Source organism: Ursus americanus, chromosome X, assembly GCF_024610735.1.
Source record: "Ursus americanus isolate L20-20 chromosome X, mUrsAme1.1.p, whole genome shotgun sequence".
In the NCBI taxonomy this organism is placed as follows: domain Eukaryota; kingdom Metazoa; phylum Chordata; class Mammalia; order Carnivora; family Ursidae; genus Ursus; species Ursus americanus.
Genome location: NC_142164.1, coordinates 21,771,908 through 21,783,283, shown reverse-complemented (window position 1 = coordinate 21,783,283; position 11,376 = coordinate 21,771,908). Strand labels below are relative to the sequence as shown.

At 37.8% G+C, this 11,376-nt stretch overlaps 1 pseudogene; it reads right to left on the bottom strand.

Annotated features, from left to right (window-relative positions):
• Window positions 1–662: 662 nt before the first annotated feature.
• LOC123786464 (queuine tRNA-ribosyltransferase accessory subunit 2 pseudogene) lies at window positions 663–1,542 on the bottom strand (annotated as a pseudogene).
• Window positions 1,543–11,376: the final 9,834 nt, after the last annotated feature.

The following is an 11,376-nucleotide window of genomic DNA, read 5'->3' as shown; positions in this document are numbered from 1 at the left end:
TCAACTCTCCACTGGCTCACTTACTGCTGAAGATAAAGGTGTCATCTACACAGAACAGAAAATTCCAACCAACTCTCTTGATATGTAGTCAGGTAGAACTCCAATGCAAAAGCAATCCTTAAAGTTATTCCATCAAAGTGGTTTACTAGAAACTTTTATCCATTCAATTAGATATATACATAAGCAGGACCTACACTATTTCCCAACTGTCAGACTCTCTGTCCAGGGAAAGGCCCTTACCTTCCTATTTGCTCCCAGAGATAGCCTGCCCAGATTCTCAGTGTCCTGAGTCTTTGCCATGGTACAAGATTCTTAGTATTTCTGATAATTTCCCTCTAAGAATTATCTCCATCCTTAATGTAAATATAGCAATTTTGCTAGTGTCTTCTATTAGAAAATTTTATCTATATCCATCTAAATCTTTATATGTCTCCATATGTTGCTGCTAATAGAAATCACTTTCTAATTTGTAACATTCTAATACCGAAATATATACTCATTAAGAGTATTTTTACATCATTATTTTTTCCCACATCATTCTTAAACGAAGGTGGAGTTATTACAAATGTTATAAACATAAAGAATGGAGTCTTCAAAGAATAAGGATTGTCTTTCAAATTTCTAACACAAAAATTTTAAACACTTAAAGAGATTTAAAACAGTTACTGAAAGCTGAAAGTCGGGGCACATCCCCGCTCTGTCACTTGATAAGGGGAAAAACTCTCAAATAAGTACACTCCCCTTTCAAAACACTCGAACACCTCATCTGGTTGGCTAACTCCACAGATGAGCCTTGATTTGTCCTCTGGCAGCTCTGCAGTGACTGATGACAGCAAGTACAGTCTAGTTTCCAGGGTTTCTGGATTCCTTTGAAAGCCATCCTGGAGGAAGCCACCTATGGGCCACTTGGTTATCTCTCGTGCTGACCTCAGCCTCTCCTCTATCACGTCTCCACCTTCAATCACTCAAATGGTGGTACTTTTCTGAAGGACCTCTGACTCTTCCTGTAGCTGTAGATGATTATCCAGGAATAGAAGCAATTGATCAACAGACTTTCTGGCTCTTTTAATGGAAGTTGTTTCCTCGCAAGATGCCTCTCCATCTGAGAGACACTGGAACCAGTCTGTCTGAAGGGCCTGCTGAATTGCCATGAACTTGGAAGCAGTCATTTCTACTCATCCCTCAATATCCCACACAGACACAGACTTGTTTGGTGCATAACCGGTTGGGGAGGGGCTCACTGGATCATGCAGGGAACAGTACAAGAGCGATTCTGGCATGCCTATAAACTTTCCAATTCCTTCCTCATATTCCACCAAGACTTCATGGTGTTCTGTCAACAAGGACAGTATAAGCTGAGCCATGGCAGGAACCCCATGGATACTATGCAGTGTCTGATGGGTCAGGTGTGGGGCAGAGCTGGTCTTGGTGTACAGAAGGCAGGTTGGAATGTCCATGGTGTGGTCCCCTGTTTCCCCCAGGTTTTTTATTTTTCCTAGGTGACAACCATTAACTAACTACCTTGGTAAGACTCAGCTTCATTCTAAGGGATTCCTTTAGGTCTTGCACACCTCTAAACTTGTTTTGGCCTTGAGAATTCTTAAACTACTCATAGTTTGCTAACTAAGCTCACATCTTCATGGAATGTGGGGCTTATCCATTGCTCCTTTATCAGTTGGCCTAGGGCAACACCTTCATTTGACCATATGATCTATGCATAACTTCTCTCCCAAGAGCTCATGCAATTGCCTGTTGCGAGCCAAAAGCTTACCTAGATGCTTTTGTCTGGCCCTTCAGATCCACTGTGGTCTTCCCTCCAGGCTCATTAATAGTCTAACCACATACTAGCTATAGCCCCATCACTTGGGGAGATTCATTCACCATGTGTTCATTTGGACGGAGCCCTGGCCAGGGTATTGGAAGATTGGGTTTCAGTTCAACTCAGCTGTGACACCCGGGCAAATCACTTAACCTCTCCATGCCTATTTCCTTCTGAACAAACAGGGACAGGCGTGGTGGGCAGAACTATATGAACTTCTAAGATTCTATCCAGCTGTAATGTTGGAGGAATAAAAAGTTTTAGATTACAGTTGTAGCCTTCTTGTATCCTTGTTTACTGATCACTATTGGCCTGGTGAAAAATGCAGTGGTGCTAGGAATCAGACAACAGTAGAGATATTTAAGAACCTAGAAAGAGGTGTGACCTGTTAATTTTGAAATGGTTGGTGAATTGGCATCAGCAGATCCTGAGGCTGGAAAGACCTCCCTGGATCTTCTCTGATTCTATGACTTTTTTCTGCTCTCACCAAAGGAGTGACATTCGTGTTGATGGTGTGACAGGTGATTTTTATTTTCTTTCAGCTTTTCTGTATTTGTCAGGTTTTCTGTAAGAATACATACATACATATATTTCATAAAAACAACCAACAGAACCAAAAAAGTGCCTTTGTTTTTGTAGGAGTGTGGAATAGACTTGTTTTACATTCCTAGGTTATATTTTGCTTTTTGTTCATTTCAGTGGGCATTACTGAACATTGTTTTTAATTATTATGTGGTTACTATATTTTTATGTGTTAGGTATCTATATGTTTTTCTTTTATTAATGGTTTAGGAATGACATTCCTATAATCTCTCCTCCATGAATGGCAAGGGTAGTTATGAAAGAATTTTTGCTCTCAAGGATCTTCTTGCTTTGAAATATATTGGATTAGAGTTATTCATATGTTTATATTCCTGTTCAATGCCAAATCCACTGTTGGAGGAGTATTAATATCCCAGAATCCATATAAAATTTATGAGTTTTATTTTTGTTCAAAACACTGAATATTCTCCTCAGCATTGTTCATTTTCCTGGGTCTTTTTCTTATTAGCATATTTGAAAAAGTTTTTTTTCCTTTCATGTAAGTCTATTGAAGTCAATAGCCAGTAAACATTTTTAATTAAAAAAAAAATAAAACAGTTACTGAATCCAGGACATTCTTTATTCTTATGGAAGGACAATTTAATACTGCTTCTTCTATCAACCTCAGGTATTTTTTATTCATTTCTTTTCCTATCATTCCTTCCCTCCTATCTCCTCAGACTTAAAGTGTAAGACTGTCAGTTCTTCAGTATATTTATAATCATGAGAAAATGATAGCAGAAAATGGGCCACAGTAACTCCTTAGTAGATTTCCCCAAAATCCAGTACTTGCCTCCAAGGCATGTTTTGAAAGACATGAAAATTCTAAATTAGTAACCCCTTATATAATAATTTACAATCCTCATTTTAAAAAATGTTATGCACGACTAAGATCACCATTATATGGGCAGGTAGACTAAGGACTCAAAGAGGTTGCATAATATAGTTCTATCTCATTTCAAAAGTAGGTGTCCTTTTTTTGTTATACCTTACTTCCTGTAATCTCTTGCCTTTTCGCAGTACTTTGCATTTCCCATTTTTGGTAAGGCCAACTTCCAAAAGCTCAGCTTACTTTCTCTGAGCTCCCATAGCAATACCTTATGTACTTCCTACCAGATATGTTACCACTCCCTATTTCATTATGTGTTTATTACCTGAGAGTGTCCCTCATTATACTGTGAACTCCTCAAGATGAGCAACTATGAATCATCTCTTTGTATCTATATTTCACATAGTTTTCAGCACATACCAGGAGATGCTTCATAAATGCTTCAAATTAATGAATAATCACTGGGGGATTTTGAGAGAAAGAAATAAATTTTAGAGAGCTGGATTTCAATTTACTTAGTGATTAATAGCTGTATAACTCCACAATTTTAACTTAAATAAAGAGGAATACCAAATATAGTTGCCCAAAGGTAATGTTCAACAGAAAGAAGCATCTTTTGAATCCCTATTTTGTGGTTCAAGGAATAAAATCATAAAAATAACTACAGCAATCAGTACTATTTCACAGTGTTAAGAAAGAGAAGCTCTTAAGAAGGTTTTCTTCTGCACATCTCAGCTTCTTGATTGTTTCAAGAAGACTCCTGTTGAGCTGGGACAGTCTTACGTGTAGGTAAGTTAGGCAATGTCTATATGGTGTGATTTTAAGAATGCCAGGAAAGACACCCATGTTTAAAACTCTCTCCCCATTCGATGTCTCATAGTACTTGGAATTCGGAATTTTTGCAGTCATCATTACTTTGAATTAATGCTCTGAAAGCCCCAACCAAAACGCACACATGCTATGTAGGAAAGTAAACACAAAAAGTCATTGTCAGTTATTGACATTTGTACATCTTTTAGTTTCTTAAGAAGCTGTTGCCCAGTAATTCAGAGGCAAGACCCAGGTAAATGGGGCTCTGATGAATTGGGTGGAGTTGGATTGAGGATAAGTGAAAGAAAAGAACAATTCTACAGTAGAGACATGACTATGAACTCTATGAGTGTCACTAGAGGGGGGCCAAAGAAGAGAACAGGAAACCAAAAGGGAAAAAAAGGGAGATAATCTAATTTATAAACTTGAAAATTTTACCAAGGACCAGTCTTGTGACTAAAAACACAATATATGTTACCCAAAGGAAGATAATTAAGTCCGCACAGTGCATGAAGCTTGGTCTTTTTTTAACACTTGCAATAAAAGCTTCTAGATACTTAAGGGAGTGGAGAGTATTCAGAAAGCCTGGAAAAAAGTGGAGCTGCAGTTCTCCTCCTTTATCAGTAAGAACGGTCCACTAATTAAAGTGTCCATGATAATTGCAGACTCATACTTCTCTGTGAATGTTATTTCTTTAGAGTGACCATAAGATATGAATCAAGCTTTGCTATAGAATTTATGTTCAAAATCTTCATGCATCTTCCTAATGTGTCATCTGACATTTGTTATTACTTGTCCATGGACTGGCTTTGAATATCTTATGAAATATTTATGACAGCAAGGGATGTGAGAATCACATGAACAAAGTATATACAAGAAGCTAAATATTAGTGACAACCAACAAGGCAAGATCAGTAATCAGCCTTCATTTTCCATTCGCTCATGTTTAAATGTGTTTGATTCATGCCTTTCAGTCCCAAGTTGCACTCTGTTTAAAGAAATTTGCTTACTATTCATGGAATGGCAAGTTCAAATAAACTCTGCATTTTATTAGAACTTTTGTAAATTAACTCTCCTGAACCAGAGAAACCTATAACATTTGGTCCCAACAAATAATCTGATGTTTGCCTTCTGTGATTGACAGCAGATGTCAAAATGTGGGAGGAATGAATCTCAGACAGAAGCCAACAAATGGGCCTAAAGAGGAGAAGTAAAATGCAATATGGAATATAGGTAGGATTACAGAAAGAAGATGCGGGCATTCTGCCTTGAAAACACTAAATACAGTGTGCAAAGCAAGCCACAAGCAGGGCTATTCACTATTTCAAACCTTCAAAATCATCTTGATGTTGAGGTAAGGTTACATGCCAGCATGTGGCAAAATTGGGATTCACCCCTAGTTCTTCATATGCCAGGATATGTGCGCTTTTTTTTTTTCTGCTGCAGGTATTACATCATATGACTGCTATTTTCACCAAGGTGATAACAGAAGTCCATAGGTGAAACCCTTCCTTTGTGCCCATTTTTCATGTTTTGCAGTCTTCTGTGATAGCACCTACAGTTTCTTGTACTATTCTGCTGGCAACAAGTCTGTGTCATTGGCCGCAATTATCATCTCTAAATCAAAGAAACTCTGAGCTCAATTGCTTAAAAAAATAGGGGCTTATTCTTTTTCATAAAACAAATAGTCTGGGAGTAAGGTATTACTAGCACAGTGACTGACATTGGTTCAATAGTGCTGTCAAGGACACTGTTCCTGAAATTTTCTAGGTATTTCCCCCAGGATAACAAGATACTTTGGTCCAACTTCTCCAGAGGCAAAAATACTTGCAGGTTCTCCAGATAACCCAGTGTTATAATGAGGGCACCAGGAACTAAAAGCAGTTGGAGAAAACTGTTACATAGGGCAATTCAAAAATCCTGGAATCCAACCTTAACCTTTTGTAATTTTGCAAAGATTCAGGTTAGCTACTAAAGTACTAATGGAATTGGAAATCTGAAGCTAGTGTAAGTACGTTGCTTTGCCTTTCAGTGGGCACATTAAAAAGTAGAGTCTAGAAAATATTTCACGTTGCCCTGGAGAGGCATTAGAAAGCTGAAAGAAGCAGGACTATTTACTTGCTGAATTTTGAGTGATAAAAATCACGTACTTTTGGCAGACAAGTGGCCAAAAGCCTTTTTCAAATCTCAACAGCAACTCTCATCGATGCTGAGAAAGTGTATCTTTTACCTTTAAATATACAGGTAAGGCAAGAAAGCTGAATTTTCACAAATTTCCCCCATGCCAATTTAGAAGGAAGAATTTGCCTAATGTACTTTCATGTATCTCATGTGATATTAATTAAAAACAATTTAAACAGTTTAAATCCCGGAGCAGAGAGCAGTAGGTGAATATAATAGTACAATCTTACCAATTCGCATGCACACACACACACACACACACACACACACACACACATTCAAGAGATGCCTTGTTACAGTGGTTTACAGAGCCATACAGTGAATGTATACAGGAAATGATTTCTAGATTCAGTAATTAGGATTCCTCAAACAGGGAGCTTCATTAATCAGAGGTACTAATATACCTTTATTTTATATTGAGGAAAATAAACAAGAGAGGATCAACTGCAGTTAAACCAAGCATCTACACCTATATGTCCTTGTAATAGTCACAGGTTTTCTGAGCATGCTGCTAGGTTCTGAGGATTCAGACATGCAAGCGTCTGCCTTCAGGTAGCTCACAGTCTTGTGGGCTGGAAATCTCCTTCTTTCATTTGTTTCATCAGCTCCGACAAATGTGCTAGCAGCCCCTAGATGCTTCTTACCAATGAAATAGGTTCAAAAACCTATTTCATTCTCAGGACAAAGCAGTTCTTTTCCCAAGAGTTGTCATCCCCCAATTTTTATGAATATGCTTTTTATTGTTTAAAACAATAAAGCTCTTTATTTAAAATAGCCATGACTTTGGTTATTTTTGTCTATAAGAAAGCAAGTTACCCCTTAATTAAAAATAATTTTAAAGACTTTATCTAATTGTTCCCTATGACCTACAGAATGAAGTTCAAACTCCTTAGTATGTCATTAAACACTTTCCACAATGTGTTTCAGTCTTACTTTGCCAGCTATTCTCTCAAGGACCCCATCCTGCAACCAAACTGAACTAATGAAAAACCCTGTGGTAATAAAACTGGCAAGAGAGCAAATGGGTCTAACTTGAGGGATCATTGGCTCCCACCTTCTGTGTAGGCCCAGTTGAAAATGCAGTGAAATTAAAGTTCTTACCTTAGGCCAGGAAAGTAAGAGGCAAGATGTGAAGGAGAGTATTGGCCTGACTGGGGAATAAGTTATCAATCCAATTTCAGGAAGCAAAGAGACGTAGACCATGTCCCCTGTTGCCAGCCTTATCCAATCTCCCTGGGTATGTCCAATGAAACATGTGTCAAGTATTGGGATATTCTTATAGTTACTGTTTCTGTCCTGGAAGACTCTGAGAGTCAGTTACCCATCAGATTTTGCCAAACTGCAGCCAGGACCTAAACAAATTTGAACTGTTTAACCAGATCCCTGGCAAGCTAGCTGAATAGGCCAGTCCTGGTCCTTCCACTAATCTCTCAAAAACAACCCCCCCACATTTTACACAGAGTTTTTTTAGGGATACTTCCATTGTGTATTATAGATTTTACTGTAATTTCCTTTCCATGAACAAACACACCCAGAATTTTCTGACATCACTGCCTTTACTCAAACTATCTCCTGCTTGCAAGGTCCTTATTACAATTTTTTTAAGTCAGTCTCAAAAACTGCTTTTCTTTGGTAAAAGCCCAGGTACTAAATTTCAGGCTTTGTGGGCCATATGATCTGTGTCCTAACTACTCAACTCTGATGTCATAGTGTGAAAGCTACCATAGACAATATGTAAATGAGTGAATGTGGCTATGTTCCAATAAAACCTTATTTATAAAAACAAGCAGCAGGCCATATTTGGCCTCCAGGACCACAGTTTGTCTACCCCTAGTCTTAGACATTTCCTTCCTTAATGCTTTAGCTAGAATTAATTTCTCCTTTGGAATGCGCAGTATTTCAAATAAACATTTCTCTTTTTAAAAATATTTCTTTCTTTATTTGAGAGAAAGAGAGAGAGAGAAAGAGAGAGCACGAGTGGTGGGGAGGGGCAAAGGGAGAGGGAGAAAATCTTCAGCAGACTCCCCAATGAGTGCAGAGCCCAACGGGGTAGCTTGACAGAAGGGGGGTGCTCTATCTTACAACCCTGAGATCATGACCTATGCAGAAATCAAGAGTCGGATGCTTACCTGACTGAGCCACCTGGGAGCCCCTCACTTAAACATTTCTGATAATGCTTATCACATTCTGTGTTGTAGTTTGTTTTTCTGCGGTTTGAAAATTACTTATTCATTTTAGGTGCTAAATAAGCTATTATTGAACTGAATACAACAAAGAAACAACAAAGAATATTCTTATTTCCATTTCATAATTTGTAGTATTAAAGAAAAAATCTCTCTTCATCTTGTATGTTAAATGTTGGAAACAGTAAAGACTCTTCATTTGCCTAATTTCTGTTTTACTCCTGTTCCTTAATTACTTAACTACTGATTTTTAGCTAGAAATGTAGCTGTCTGGAATGATGACTATAGTTTTCAGTTTCCCTTTAAGTTATATGTGGATATGTGACCATGTTGGGGCAACAAGGATACAAAAGCAAGTGTCATGTGCAACTTCAGAGAAGTGTCTTTAATGGAAGTGAGTTTATCTTTCTTATCCCATTGAGTTGACTAGCCATCTTGGACCATGTGAAATAAAGTTCACACTGAGGAAAGCAGAACAAAAGATGGAATGAGCCCAAGTTTTTCATGAATGTGCAGCTGATGTACCAATGCTGGACATTCAGATTTCTTTACATAAAAGAGGAACAAATTCTATTTTATTTAAGCCATTTACATTTTGAATATCCACAGCCAAACCTAATAGTCACTGGCATGACTAACAGCTTCCTACTTAATGAAATCAAAGTTATGGCCTGATTTTGAGTTACTTCCCAGGCCCAGGAGGCCTACCTGGGCCAGTCTCATTGATTGCACAATTCTTTACAATGACAAGACAAGAACAAGGAAACCTGTCACCTTGACACACTTCTTCCTCCTTGGAAATTACATCTATCAGTTACATCCAGCATCGGCACTGTTCTGCTTATGAAAGGCCACCTTGTACATTTCTCCCTAGGTTTGCACCAGCACAAACCCTGGTATCATCCAGTGCAGCCTGGCTGCAATTGAGGCATTGTTGACATATTTCTTCTTGTTTGTTTCTGTTCATGTCTCACTAAATAATTCTACTGCATAAGTATAGGCCTCAACTTGCTATTTTTTCCCTACACCCCTATTCCTCGACTGTTTCTCCTCTAAGTCATAAGCAATAAATAAATACTATGTAATGTGGAAAAGGATTAGGCTATCCATTTTCTTCCCTCTTCTATTTAACAGTCATAGTCCCTCATAACTACCTTTATTTCAGAAGGGGTATGGCTACCAACTTGGTTAACTTCTAATATCCCTCTGCCTTCCCACTCCTTTCAACTCTCTTTCCTCCCTGTTTTCTAATGAATAGCTACTTAAATCTGAAAGGATTAAGCTTAATTGCATTTTATAACCCTATTCCTCCTACAATTTTCAAAACTACTGCTTGCCTGAGATTATCTTTTTTGAAGGGGCCTAAACTCCTCTATTTCCTCAGAGCACTTAAAGCATTTTCAAATAAGAAAGGAAGGGTTTTAACACAGTATTTCCTCATAGAATACATGAGAAAGTCACTCCCACTTATGTATTTGTCCCTTAAGTTTTTTTTCCCTTCTCTTTCCCTCAGCCTATCTGTTCTGTAAGAGAATGTAAATACTTAAAATGCATTTGGGAGGTCTCCTAAATAAAGAAGCCAGAAATATATATATTTTTTATAAACCGAAGGATCCTTTTTTTAAAAAAGGATTTTATTTATTTGAGAGAGAGAGAGGGAGCACAAGCAGGGGGAGGGGCAGAGGGAGAAGCAGACTCCCCGCTGAGCAGGAAGCCCAGTGGGACCAGAGTACCCTGAGATTACGATCTGAGCCCTGAGCTGAAGACAGATGCTTAACTGACTGAGTCACCCAGGCATTCCTGAAAGATCCTTTTGGTATTATGAATGATCAACACAACTTCTTCTGTTTCATCAGTTGGATTTCAGCTTACTGGTTCTAAATTTCTACCTATGTTGTTCCTGCTGATTGTCTCTTTCTTACTTTCCTTGTTTTCAGTTATAGGAAGCAAACTATGCAACATCGAAGCTCCATGTTTCAAAATTCCTCTCCACTGATCTGAATTGTTTGTAGGAAATCCCGTAAAGATGAGCAACCAAAGAAATAAACAAGGATCTTATGTAGCTAATGATACCAAGTAAACAAAGGGCCCATGAATTCAAAGGGTGTGCATATGTGCACATAAAATCTCATCAAATTTTAGCTCTCTCGAGTTGATTTATTATATACGTAGTATAGTTGAAATAATTGAAAAACGGAAAAGTATACCCACTTCAGATTCTAATTTAATATTCAATACTGTTTAGTGGAGGAGAAAGATAATCATCAACAGACTGGTATGTCTTCAACAGGTAAATGGTCACTTAAAGAAGCCAGTTTCCTTACAGGATGCATGCAACGTTTTAGAGAACTAAAGACTTTCATTTTAACAGTCTCCAAAAACAACAATCACTACTTTCTGCAGTATGCTCGTACTAATTTGGATAAAACCAGAGAAACCAATAATCCCTAGAGTGTCAGCAAATCTAGAAGTATAAAATGTTCAATAAGAATTATCTGGTATTATTATTGTCATTACTAGCAGTAGTAGTATTTTTCTAGCTTCTGAATGAAGTTGAGAACCTGAATATATTTGTAAAATAAAACAACAATTTACAAAGGTCTTTCACATTCATTGACTCATACAAAAACCCTACAGGCTAACTCAGGCAAGTACTTTCATTCTACTTTGAGTCTGATGTCTACCTTCTGCTTCCCGGATGACCAGTGACTCCAGCCAGAACACTTCACCCATAACTATAACCATGCCATCAGCTTATCTGATAATTTGGCCTGGGCACAGGTAATTTTTTAAAGTTCCTCAGGTGATTTTAATGTGCAGCATGTAGTGAAAATCACTAAATTCAAGTCAATTTGTTAATGATTTTGTAACTCAAGTAACAACTGAGTATCAACAGATGCTTTTTGGAAAATTCCTTGCCTTTTAAAATGCATAAGAATCACCTAGAGAACTTGTCAGAAGACAGTTTCTTA